Genomic DNA, 13746 nt, shown 5'->3' on the forward strand with positions numbered 1-13746 from the left:
TACCGTTTCCCCCATGACTTTGGGGGGGCGGGGGGGGGGGAATTAATTCATTTTAACACGGAACCCAACAGCAAGAAAAGCAAAGAAAGGAAGTGGAAGTTCTGGGTTCAAGACGTTTGACTTGTATCTTTCGGTGCACATATAGCACATTTAACAATTGATACATATATTTGGAGCAGTCGAGCATCGGTATAAATTACGAACTGATAAATAGCGTTTATTAAAAGTGTTGGAATGTGTCTGGATGTGTACGCTTTGGAAATGGCGAGATATACTCTGCGTTGCTCCACGTGCCACACGGTTTGTCAGCCACCGTTCGTGCACTTTGCCCTCATCGCTACATCCCCTTTGGTTCGCTTTGACGTTTCCGGATTACAGTGCATGTATTCTGTGTAACGGTAATATACCATGTAATTCGCCTGGGACTCACAATTTCAACTCAGAGGCACCCCTCTCCTTCACCTTTAGTCGAGACCTGAGGCATTTCCCGCAGCGGGTCATCACAGGACGCGGTCCTCTATAAAGTACCAGCTGTCTGCACGTCTTTCGCACTTTTGTTCACCTGTTGAAGGAAGCATTTTGATCAAGTGGCCAATAACAGTAGACAGACTGCCAGGTCACTGGACGGGGGAGGGGGGGAGACATTGCTGCCTGCACTGATTTCGATGAGTCCAGCCTTTAAAATAAAGTTTGTCTCGGAGTGAGCGACCCAAATAGGTGCATGAGGTAAAGTTGTCACGTCCATTTTAGGAGTTATCCCATCGATGGTCACGCGAACTGCATATTCACTTTAAGATCTCACCTGAAACATTAACTGTGAAAATTATTGCAGTTCAGTTTCACAAAATCCATCATATTTCAAATGAGCTACTAATAGGCCCCCTTAAATCCAATTTCTAAGCATTCATTTCAAAGAATGAAAAGTATACGCCTTCAGATGGTATTAAATAGGCTAAATGTTACGTTGCAATTTAGTGACTGTTACGTAAAGAGGAAAGAATGAGACATATTTGTCTTTACTTAGGTTCAGTATAATTGCTTGCTTATTATAAACCCAAATAATAATTTGAGTTCAGGGTGGTCAATAACACAAGCGACTGCCTAGGGCGCCAACTTCTGAGGGGGCGCTGACTTTCCAGCCAATTTTGCTTTGTCACAGTCGAGGGGCGCCGGTGGTGATGCTCGCCTAGGGCGCCACATCGGCCAGGATCGGTGCTGCCTGTGTTATCTCGAAAACATTGTAGACAGAGAGGGCAACAGGTTTCAATTAACCGAATGACAAACATGAGCTGCATACAGTCGATCTTTTGTGAAGTTTTATTGCGTTCATTTTGAACCAATGGATTGATAAATTAGGTGCTGGTGCACTACGAGAAAATATCAGAACCTCCTTTCCGCAGTTTGTTCTTCCAGTCGAATTTCCGAATGAAAGCGACTTAATGACAAACTTCGTTCAGGGGTACTGACAGAAAACAACGCTTGGCAGCTCCGGGAGAAGTGCCGCATGAAGCCGAGCAGAGATTAGAAACAGGTTACGTAACTGAAAGGAGGCTTTTAGCCTCGGATAAATGCCTTGCGGGGCTTTGTGTGACATGCCGATGACAGAGCTGTGATGGACCTCATATCGCCCGGGTGAAAAATGCAGCAGATCGTTTTTGCCAGAGACAGTTTCCCTCAGAACCGTAGCACTCAAATGAACATGGTTACAGCTTTAAATCCTGGGTAATAGCAGAACAGGCCCACAGAGGCAGCTTGGCGCTGGCAGTTTAAAGTTTATACGAGGCTATTGACTATGTATTTTTTCTGCACGGCTGCCTCTTATTAATGCTTTTATGGTGTCAGTATAATGCATTAGGCTACTATTCATTTGTAAGATAACATGACCACTTAGCTGCGGTCTAATCTAGGAGTGCGATGCAATAATGGTAAATGAATTAGCTATTTGTAAACTTTTCCATTACAAAGTTGTTTCGCAAAAAATTGGGCCCCTATGAAACTGCTAATAAAACTAAGTAACACACACATATACACACACTCTTAGGGCTACTCGTTAAATAAGATAATGGGGACACGGGTGAGAAAATTACACGGGACTGGGCTGTGAGTTGGTGGCTAGTACCTTTCACAACACTTCTTAAGGAGGAAACCAGACTGCCCGTTTTCCCACAGCCATGCAGACCTTCACAGGCGAATCGCAAAATGGAACGATAATTGGCTGAAATGTCGTTGAAATACGTGAAGTCACTTAAGGTAAACTCACAAGTAATTTAAGTTAAACTCACAAGCAATTTAAAATACAAATAACTAGTTGGCAGCCCTTAAATGGGGAATAAATGAAGACTGAAATGATGTAAAAAGAATTCTTTCCCAGATCCGATCTTTCAGGTTGCATTAATTTAATGAGGTGGATGTGAAGGCAGTTTAAAATGATCCAGATTGCAAAAATCGCTAAATTTACTTCCAGCACATAAATGTTAAGAATAAAATGCCTATCCGACATACACACTTCCAGGCTAAATCTCGTAAGCATGTGTACCTTTCTTTCAGAAATACAAAATAAGGAAAGCAATTTCGAACGAGGAAACCGAACATGGGTTTTATGTGACCCGCCATCTGGAATTGTATAAAACTTTCTTTAAAAAAAGTAACGAGCTCTAATTTAGGTAAATATAAGCTATGCATATTTCCAAAAACCCTGACAGGATAATGTTACAGAGTAATGATTTTTTTAAAAACCTTTTTTAAAAAACCTTTTTATGAGTGATTGGTCGCTGAACAGCGTTTTCTTTGTTTTCTTAAATATAAATTGTGCTGCGCAGACTGGACTTCGACGCTGTAAAGTTAAAATAATTAAAGGAGTTGGCTATCAGCTTTAGAATGGAGTTTCCTCCCTGTGTGACTTCCTCGCTGCGAAGGGGAAGGTCGCACACCTCGGGGTTCGGTCAGGAAACGTTTATTTATATACAACTTCGCTTTAAATGAGCGTAAGCTTTTCCTTGCTAATGTGACAACGCGATGGCGTCAGTCCTATCCGATTTTGGAAAACTTAAAAGATTCCCCCCTCCAAGGGTGGTAACTTCACGCGACCTGGGTAGCAAACGGCTCAGAAAACAATAACTGCGCAGTGATTCGTACCGTCGCGTGTGGAAGGAAAATCATCTTGCACGCCGGGCCGTTATTGCTTCAGGCGCTGCACGTAGGCTAAATCATCACCACTCTCTAATTCCACTTTGAGTTTAAGGACATTATTCTCTGTTAATTTTTGTGCAAGAAATCTCATAAATGAGAATGCACCCAAATATTTAGGTTTTGCAAACATACCGGTCAAGGAATTGCTCGTGATTATACCAATACAGAGGAAAAGCGTATGAAAACTAGATGCTAATACTCGATAAACAATACGAACGATATGCATTGATGACGTTTTATTGAGCTCGTAAATGCAATATGAAGCTAATGAACCATGAAGCAATGAGGGGAAGGTTTTCAGCACATTACAGTCCACAAGGTCAGAGCTGAATCACTGTAGGTCATTCCTCCCCAGTATCTTTTACTCTTGTTTCCCCCAGAATTCCCAAGGAGTTTTGTAAGGCAATTGCCTGAATTAGTCGCGGTAGCCAGTTTGCCCGATGAGCCCAGCTTCTTCTGCGCTGCATGCTAATTGGTAATACAATACCTAACCCAACCCTGTCCTCTGGGACCTGCAGACAGTTCAGGTTTTTGCTCCCTCCCAGCTCCCAATAGCCAGCAAAAATATGGACTGCTGCAGGTCCCAGAGGACCGGGTTGGGAAACACTGGTCTATAATGATCCATTATATTACATAATATAATCTATATTCACCGTAAATATAAACATATTACGTTACTTATCAAAGTAAAACCTTGTTTTAGAGAATAGAAAAGCTTAAATTAGTATAATTTGAATGTACTGATTTATTGTAGACAAATTAGAATTCTATGGACAGCTTCAGTACATACAGGTAAACGATCCCTTCCGTCTCCCAAAAGATCTCTGTCAGTTAGACAAGGCAGCACGCATGTTGGGAATTATTGTTGGCTTTGAGGATCGTTTGCACGCACGTTGCAGTGCAATCCTTCGGCTGCAAAAACAGGAAAAATGGAAAAAACACAGAGGCGCCCTGTCTGCTGGCGACCGCTGTTACCCGGCGTCTAATTACCCAACGCGCTTGGGCCTTACGCCTCAGACATCAAGACGACACTGGAAGAAAGGGCCTCGCAGCTCACCGACACCTTCTCGTGCTGTTACTTCAGGGCCACTTCCAAAATCTTACCTCCCCAGTACTGGACTCCTCCCCTCCCCACAGTCAGGGGGGGAAAAGCAGACACCCTGTCTCTTTTGGGGCATCAGTATGAGATACTCAGCAACCTCCTAACTTGGGCTGGACTTTCGAGCACCAAGTCCAAAGCAAGCAGGAGGATCAGCTCACTTCCTGCTGCCTCCGGGTCAGGGCAGGCTGATCTTCGCTTGGGTTGTTTTTATAGCTTTTCCGCATGCATGTTATTTATGCTGATCTACCTGCAGCTACGTGTTTGTTAGCCATACCTGCCTTTCAGCCGGATATCTATGGGCGACCTTTTGAAATGGACCCACGTGAACGCTGTCGGTCAAGGGAGGGTCGCCATACTGACCAGTGTTTTTTACTCATCGAAATCTTGTGCATCACTTCTACCTACTGAACAGAGCTGCATAGTTCAGGTCCAGTGCAAAGTTAAAAAATCAGTTCATGATTTCGTTTCGAACAACCGTTAAGTATAAAGAGTCACAGAGTACTCAACTGGTTGGCTGAAACAAAATCTTCGTCTAGATTCTTCCTCTCTGGACCTGGACTCTCCACCTCAGTCACCAACGTAACAGGAATAAGTCCAGACAGGATATGTTCTGGTAGCTGCAAAGTGTGGAGGTCTGTGTCACTGATAAGGATGCTTCTCCGTGCAGTGTGGTCGTCTGGACAGTGCGATCTCTGTAGTGGAGACAAAGGAGTATCTCGCCTGCTGAGGAGTTGTCTAGGCAAGAGCAAGAATTCGTGCCGGATCACTGCCCCAAGCTGTCAGACATCGCCTGGGATTTGGCTGAAGACAACATGGTTACTGTACTCGCTTTGGGTGTAAATAAGAACTACTTTCTACCCGTAGATCAGTCCCATTTTTTGTTATTAGAAAACAACATACGGCTCACACACCTGCATTATTTGCATAAGTGTATTTGCATAAATATACAAAGGGAATCATTTTTAGTTTTGCTGGAAGATTTGGGATTTTTATAAGTCAACATGTAGGATGAGTTACCCTTAATCATAAAATTTATGATTCCAGGCACAATTATGAAATCGTAGTCATCTATGAGGAATTATAAAGAATTAGGTCATATTTTACTGCTTCTTAGTGGTGATTTCATACGATTAAAGTCAGAAATGGATGTTTTTGTAGTGGACTGCAAGATATGTATCTTTTGTGTGTCTTCAGTATTAGATTGATTGAGCACCACTACAGCAGGCTGCCCCCCCCCCCCCCCCAAAGTAAGCAGCTAAACTGTGCAGGATGCCTGTAGGAAATCAAGCCAAAATCAAGGCACTTTATTTTAATGTTCAGAATATTATAAAACCAGACTATCCTGTTATAAACAGCAGCTCCTGTACAAGTAGATGCTAGCTTAGGCACATGCTAATCCTTCATTACTCTCCCGATGCTGTAACATGCATTTTAAAGCTCGAGCCATTCGGGGAATCTCTTTCACAGTTCCATTTCCTATTTGTGTTTCGGTTTATAGATACTGTCAGTGATAGGGGGGGCCGCTGCTGTGTCCGGTAAGAAGACACCAAGCGGGGGAGGGGGGGGGGGGGGTGCAAGGACCGCAAATGGAGCCAAGAAGGATTACAGCTGGGGAGGCATGGTGGCAGAGATACTGTATCACAAGAATAATAAAAAAAGGCTTAAAATTCCTAAGAGTTTTTGCTTGAAAAAAATGAAAGCTGTGTGGTCTTCAGGACTCTGCTCTGTTCACCGCTCTCACTGTCACAGCTGGCTCTTATACGTTTGTCGCTTTCATCACAGAGAACTGATCAGCTGGCAGGCGAAGCCAGTGCGAACTGGAGGCTGCCCCCCCCCCCCCCCCCAATTTACAGTTGCACTCCACCACCAAAAGACTTTTCAGCTAAAACAATAATGACAGTATCAAACGAGAGAAAATTCCGGAAGAACCTGGATTTTCTTTGGCAAACTGAGGGCTAGCCACCCCCCCCTCCCCGCATGCCCCCCCCCACCCAGCATCTCAGCTCTCTATCCCCCACAATCCCCTGCTTCTACTGCCGCCCGTTAGGATTGTGGCTTCCACACAGCAGTGGCACACAGTCCGTAGCGGGCAGTGCTGGCAGTTAGGGCCTTTCTCAGCCTTTGTGGTAAGAAGGCATTGGGATTTCCCAGAAGCCCACTGGGCTCACATAAAGGATGCCCTTACATCAGTGCAGGCATATTTAAAAAACAAACAAACAAACAAACAGACAAACAGGAAAAAGTCCAGAGCAGGCAAAAGCACCATTAACATACAAAATGATGTCAAGAGCCTTAGTTTACATTCACAGTTTGTTTTGGGCTATTTTCAACAAGTTTTTTTCAAAGCTGTTTGGGTGGAATTGCCAGCCTGCTCCCCTACAGAGGAAAAAATACAACAAAAACCTTTTCATTACTTAAAAGACCCACAAAATCACAGAAACTATAGTAACATTTTTAATTGTTAGAATCCTTCTGGAAAAAAATCCCATATTCAAGAACATCATATCAGGAATAACAAAGAAGGAGATGCTGACCAGCAGGTGGAGTACTAGTTAAGGAAGTTCATCAGTACATAACCAGTCACACATATTGGCAAAATAATATGGTATGTATAATGTATAGGATGTAAGGTGTCCCCTGGCCTCTCCCTTTGGGTTTGATTCTTAAGAAAAGCATGTATGTATGTGTATCTGAGTTATGACTCAGAATAAAATCCCAGATGAAGAATAGTTTTTGAGCCCTTCAGTTAGGTTCAGTGGCGAGGGCTGGAATCTGTCGGGATACATGCTACAGGCTGCAGGCTGCGTAACGCAGTTATCAAAGTTGATCCAGGTGAACGGCGCTGCGGTCGACCTGCTGACGGTAAACTTTACGAGGCCATTAAACACCTCGGACGTGTTCGGCAGTGAGCGGAGCAGGGAACACCGTCACAGGCAAACGGGAGTTCCCTATACTTCAGAAAGCTTCAATATGGATTTGTATAACCCAAAGTGTGTGTGTGTGTGTGCGCATATATATATATATATATATATATATATATATATATATATATATATAGAGAGAGAGAGAGAGAGAGGCATGATGGAGGGCTTTTGAACTTCTCTTGTTCAAACACAAATCTGAAGCTTTCTACTGGCTCCCTTTTTTCGTAGTGGAGGCACCTTCCCACAAAAAAGGGTAAAATTAGAAGTTGAAACTCTGCCCCCCCGCGGAGCAGCCGCTTTTTGGGACCCTCCATATGGGGGCCGGATCGTACCAGTCACTAGCATCAACAGCACCTCTCTGCCCCGGGCAGCGTACGGCCCACAGGCCCAGCCTGGGTTCGTGCCAGGGCCTCTCTGGGGTTTATCTTGGAGCGTGCCAGTATTTTTACACCTTTCATAACAGCCCCTGCGTCTGCCGTACCTGGACCGCGGCCTCACGTCTACCTGCACATCCCCGCTGGGGGCCCACAATCCCGGGGAGCACGAAACTGGAGCTGGCCAGCTTCTCTGGAACACGTCATCATCTCCGTGGAGACGGATGGCCGTACGGGGAGATGAACTGAGCTCACGTGGCTCTCCAGACTCCTGCTTTACAATTCAGACAATTTATTTTTAAAAAACGGCACTACAGACACTCTCGTGAAACCTGCAGCGAAGGCCCAGGACTGGTAAATAAGTTTTGCTAAATTTCTCAAAGCTGAATGCAAAACAAACACGACCCCCATATCATTAATGAGCGTATGATCCGTGCACTGTGAATGAAAGAGAGCAGCGCAGGTCAAAGAGGAGGGAAACAGGCCGTGCTTTTTGTAAGGGCGATACCTCAAACAAGACTGAAGTGTAACTCAATTAAGCCACTTAATATAAATATACTGGCCTTAAATGAACTCTTAGCTTGAGTGATGCTTTTATGCTCATAACCCATAAACTGCTTCAAGTACAGAATTTCCTAATGACACTTCCTTGATCCCTTGGGTTTTCGCCTGCCCCATCTTGCTGTCCATGACACACTGATACATATTAGGTGAGAACAAGCTTGTCAGCTGGGCTAATGGGACTGGGGGAGAGGGGAGTGTTAAGGACCTTGTTCAAGGCCCACAGGTGTGACTGTTCTACTGAAGCCAAGCTCAAACCCACAACCTTCTGATCACAAACACAGGCTTGTGGGAGTTTTATTTACACAAAATGTTTTGCGGGCAGAAGGAAAAATGATTGGTTCTGAGATAACCAATCAGACTATAGAGGAGGTGGATCCTTGAAACTGGAGGAGGCAGGACCAAGACATCTGATTGGTTGATCCCACCTCCTCTACAATCTGATTGGTTATCTCTCTGAAACAATAATTTTTCTTCCTGCCCTGAGCACATTTTTGTGTAAGTAAAACTCCCATGAGCCAAGCACAGAGACTTAGACTGCTGGGCCGCCAACTGCCCCCCTCCCAATAAATCATTAACACAAATGAAGAGGTGCAATAAATGCAGTTTCATGTGGGAACAAAAGTTGTAGAAAGTCTTTACATGTCATAGAGCAGAGAGAAATATTTTCTCCATTAGTACTACATGCAACTGACAGCCAAACAGTCCACTTTTACGATCTGTGATTTAATGCTCGATACTAGGAAGTGCTGCACTAAATTAATTTGCAGAAGAACAAATCAATCACACTTCAGTCGCCAGCGGAATGGATCTGAGACGCATTCGACAGTGTGTCGCATGCAGAAGCCAAAACACTTATTCCGAGTATCTTTTTATTTTGTAGAGTATCAGGAGTATGTCATTCATGATAGTAATGTTCCTTCATGTGAATGACATGTATCAAAAATGAGCTGCGCTGGTCAAGACAAAGTGAACGATTTGCTAAGTTTGCGCCCCCCCCAGAAGTTGGTGCCCTAGGTGGTCGCCTATGTCGCCTAATTGGTCGACCAGCACTGGAAATAAATAATTCACATGTTGATTTTATACAAAATAGAGAAACCTTGCTGAGGCTCCTAATTTATCAGAGATGTTTTATAGAGAGTTCTGGTAATGGAAATTTAATAAATATTTATGGCAGGTGGTGGGACTTGGCTTTTTGGGCGTGTTGTACACAGGCTCAAATGGTGGATGTCGTGGGGGTGTCTCCGGAGTCAATGTGGAGGCCTTGCAGAGGCGCTGGATGTAGCTGCTGGGGGAGGGAGGGGGGGGAGGGTCCCTCCCATTCAGCGATGATGGAAATGCCATTGACTGCAATTTCCCCTACAGCCTCCAGTATCAGGACGTCGTCTGGGTGTTTACATCAAAGGAGGCCCCACTGAGCTCGGCCCTAAGGCAGAGAAAAGACCGGAAGGCGATCGGAGCCGGAGGGACGCGCACATGACAGTGACGTGCCAGGAAAGGGTGCATCGGAGTGGGAACGCTTGGAAAAGCCGCCTTCCCAGCTCCCGCGTCAGGAAATGGAAGTGAGGTCAGAGGAGTACGCGGACACATTGATAAGAAAAATACATGAAGGATCCCAGCACCTGGTGATGGCAGAGAATCCATCACGGGGGGAGAAACGGACCCCGCACATTTACGCTGAAATATTACTCATTTCATTGCATCCAGCTGCTTCGGTATTTTTGCCAGGAAGTATCATTTTAAGAGAGAAAAAGCGTGTCTGTCAGGCTCCCCGGTAGGAAGAATATTGCTCTTGTTATTTCGGAGCATGCCTACAGGAGCCTAGGGCCAGAGTCGCTGCTCCTGGAAAGAACATTCCCTGGGTTCAGCTCCCCACGGCTGCTGTCATCTCGACTCCACGGGAAACTTAATATTTTAATTTAGTTTTCAATTTGTGAGCTCCACACTTAGAACAAAGGGGGGGGGGGGGGGGCGGGGTGGGGGGGCGGGGGAGGAGGGTGTTGTGGTGGAGCATCAATCAGACCCTTTGAATTCCCAGTAATCAAACAGAGCCATGACCTCATAAAGAAGCCATGAAGAACCCCATCCAGGGAGCTTTCATTCCCCCCCCCATCCAGAACTATGGGGGCTGGTTTCAGCTCCAAGCAACTAAAAGAACTTGCGGTCCCTACCCTTTGTGGTTATGAATGGCGTGCACAGGCTCATAAGCTGCCCGCTTTGTCGGTATCCAGGCAGGACATCTGTGCTTCTTGGCCGCCTTATTCAATCACAGATCTTACACACATCGATGTTTAAACTCTTGGACTGTCCGAGTCTGCAGTCTTTCTCAGATCAGGGGGGTAAAAACAACTGGAAATGAAAGACAAATTGCTTGTTTCAGCTTGACCCCGTTTTATTTTTAATTGGTTAATCAAAAAATTTTAAAAGCAAACATTTATCGAAAACTGGCGTTAAACAGCCTGGTTAATCTCCTCGACACGCAGGTGCGCCCAGTCATGTGTGGAAGCGGACACAATGCACACAGACACTAATTTTGGCCGCACGGTGCCCGGCGTTGGCAGAACCAGAAAGAAAACCGAATCTTGGGAATAGAAACTGGCTGATTTAGAGGGAAAAAAACGAAGTGTGTTTCAATGGCTCGCTTGTGGGATAGGAGCCTCACAGAAGCAAGGAGAGCTCCTCAAACACTAATACCACCCTAAAAGCATGAAAACCTGGCAGTAAAAAAAATTTTGAAATCCACAAATCACCTGCCCCTTCATTTACCACCCGGGCGTCGTACCTTCACACGTGTCATTAGGACCTTTTGCGCGCAAAATAGAGTTTCTGGAAGAAAAGAGGATAAACGTTTTCTTTGGAAACGGCTGTCTTACGCTTAGGTTCAGGGTTTCTCAAAAATGCCGCGCGCATGGATGCAAACTCCCAGTTTTAAAAATATTTTCCCAGTGCATGGATATTGGAGTGATTGTCTTCGGTATACTTGATTAATGACTCATATCTGGATGAGATGTTGATGAGCGGACTGGGGCGACAGCGCTGCCTTTTCATTGCTGATGAATCGTGTGCATGCGTGTAATTTCAGCCCCAGTTCCGGGGCATCGCCGGAGGATACCGCCGCTGCACCGCGCTAACGGTCCGGTGGGCTGCCTGCCAGACCCCGTAAGTCCCCGGGCTCCTCAGGGGAGAAGATTCATCTGGAGTGGGAAAGGAACGGGTCATGTTTTGTATATTTTTAGCTCTGCAGAATGAGACAAACACCTGTGTGGTTTTCTCATCTGAAAAAGCAAGTCGAGGAGGGCGCAAGACAAATATACACCTGGCAAATAAAAGCAGATAATACTCACACTACCCGCCTGACGCACTGGCAAGTTCAGGTTTTAAGATAGTTAATCATTATGTTAATGCATGTCAACCTTCATTTTATACCTGTATTAACTTCGCCATTGGGTAATAGACCTGATGTTACTATACATCAGATATCACTGTTTATCAAACTTGGTATATTGACTGAAAGGCACCGGGATATCTCATGTGACGCAAATGTACGTATTATTTTTACTGGTTATTTAAACAATGGGACAGAGTATATTAAAAAATAACAGTAACAGTAGCTGTTGGAGAGGCACCTTGAATACAGAGGAAACGCTGCACATGGCCGATCGCTCGCCCAGTACTGTTTGAAGGTGCAACTGGAAAGTTCACTGCAAGATTGCAAGTTAGGCTACATGAAAGGAAAAATATCATAAACACATCACTGGCAGTATGTTATGTAATGCATCCTTCCGTGAATCTAATATTAGAGTGTTTAACAATTTTACAAAGATGTATGGTGTAAAACCTGGTTAAATCCGGGTTAAGGCTGATTTGCGCCATCTACCGGTCAAGTTTATTAGTGAAAAGCGTTGCGCGCTGGTTGTTTTGCACGTTTTTCTGAAGTACGAAACCAAACAGACCATTAGACGTGACTTGCTGTCAGTGCAGCTCGGCGCATAAGGCACTTTACGGCCGCGGCGTTTAGCGTGGATCATCCGTGACAGGTGAGAGCCGCAGATGTGCCATTGTGTCTCCGTTATGTAGACGGTCCGCTTCCCCGGTGCTGACAGCAGTTTCCCTTTCGGCCTCTCATGGTGTCACCGCAATCAGTCAGTCGCCTGGAGCTCAGACAAGGGCCCTTTGTGCTCCCCGCGTCACATCGCCGTGAACAGGGCGGTTTCCGTGCTCCGTACCCGGACGGCACTGCCAGGCGCTCCGGCCCGTGCCCCGCCCTGGCTCCAACCCCGCTACTCCCAGTTAAAACTAACATCCCAGGACCAATTAAGCGCCAGGAACCGGGGTCTGCCGTGCTGCTGGGCGACGCTGCTGACAGATACCCTGGGATTTTTTACATAACATCCGTAACAGCATACATTCACTGTTTACATCAAAAAATCCATAGCAAAAAACATTGTAAAGCTGCACAAAGCGTATTTCATCTGAATTGGACGGTATTTCTAATTTGACGTCATTCCACTAACCGAACCAATCCGTCCCCTTTTCTATACAATCGTCTTATGCGCTAAATTTACCCCACAATCCATAATACGATGGCTCGATGTTTACTCTGTATTTTGATTTATTTAGCTCGCTGCCTTATTTTCGAGAGCACGGGCCCGCTTATAGCCTACAAATGTACGCGTATATAGAACTACAGTTTATATAAAATTTGTCAATGCACGTGTTTTAAAGTTATTTCTGCACCATAATTTTTCTGGATCTGAATTCCCCAGACGCGTGTTGTTCTCGCCGGGGCCACACCGTAAACTCACCGCCAACACAACACCTACGGACGAGCATCAGGTAAGGAAAAGGCACATCTTAAAATAACGTATTTTATATATAAAAATAGTAACATGCAGGATACCAAAATGTATGACTGATCATAACGCCCCTATAAGTCTCACACATATAATTTACCGAAACCGTTATTCAGCTAAACCAAATGAATAGCAGGTGCATACATTAATCACCATCCAGCCCACACAATTCAACAGTCAGCTGAAATGATACTCTGGTATTAAACATGATAATAAAGTAATTCATCCATCTTCCAGCTGCTTATTCTGAACAGACTTGCAGGGAATTAAATAATTTTATCTAGGTGAAAAAGTGAATAGTTCTCTATGTGAATGTATGTAATACTCTTATTTACCATGATTAGTGATCCCGATGATATCTAGCCAAGGAATGGCAGCCTGGATAAAGATATTGCATTCTTATAACCATACTGTAGGTTAAACAACCTGGCATGTGACCCGTGAGGCTGAAGGTTCGAATCCCATCGTAGCCTTCACTGTTACACCCACCAAGTAAGTCCCTCAGCCTGATCGTCTCATAGAAGGTGAAGCTCTGGCTATTCACGCTGTATACCTGCACCTACCAAGGCTTAAGCACTGTAAAGACATTCTGCTTGTTCTTGCTGTCACATCGTGTGGTGTGATGATGTCGTGGCGTTCCAAGTGCATCTTGGGAGTAACGGACATTTTATTTATTGTCTGTAATATACCATTGAGAAAGCTGGAATGACTAAGAGATTTAGGGCCTTGCTCCAGGACCCAAA

The 13746-nt window shown here is 44.9% G+C and overlaps 1 long non-coding RNA gene across 1 annotated transcript; it reads left to right on the forward strand.

The window, feature by feature from the left end:
- Nucleotides 1-12062: 12062 nt before the first annotated feature.
- Nucleotides 12063-13545, forward strand: LOC125715832 (uncharacterized). The gene is made up of 3 exons (XR_007384196.1): nt 12063-12187; nt 12917-12986; nt 13420-13545. It is a non-coding gene; the product is annotated as an uncharacterized LOC125715832 (long non-coding RNA).
- Nucleotides 13546-13746: the final 201 nt, after the last annotated feature.

Source organism: Brienomyrus brachyistius, chromosome 20 (assembly GCF_023856365.1).
Source record: "Brienomyrus brachyistius isolate T26 chromosome 20, BBRACH_0.4, whole genome shotgun sequence".
In the NCBI taxonomy this organism is placed as follows: Eukaryota; Metazoa; Chordata; class Actinopteri; order Osteoglossiformes; family Mormyridae; genus Brienomyrus; species Brienomyrus brachyistius.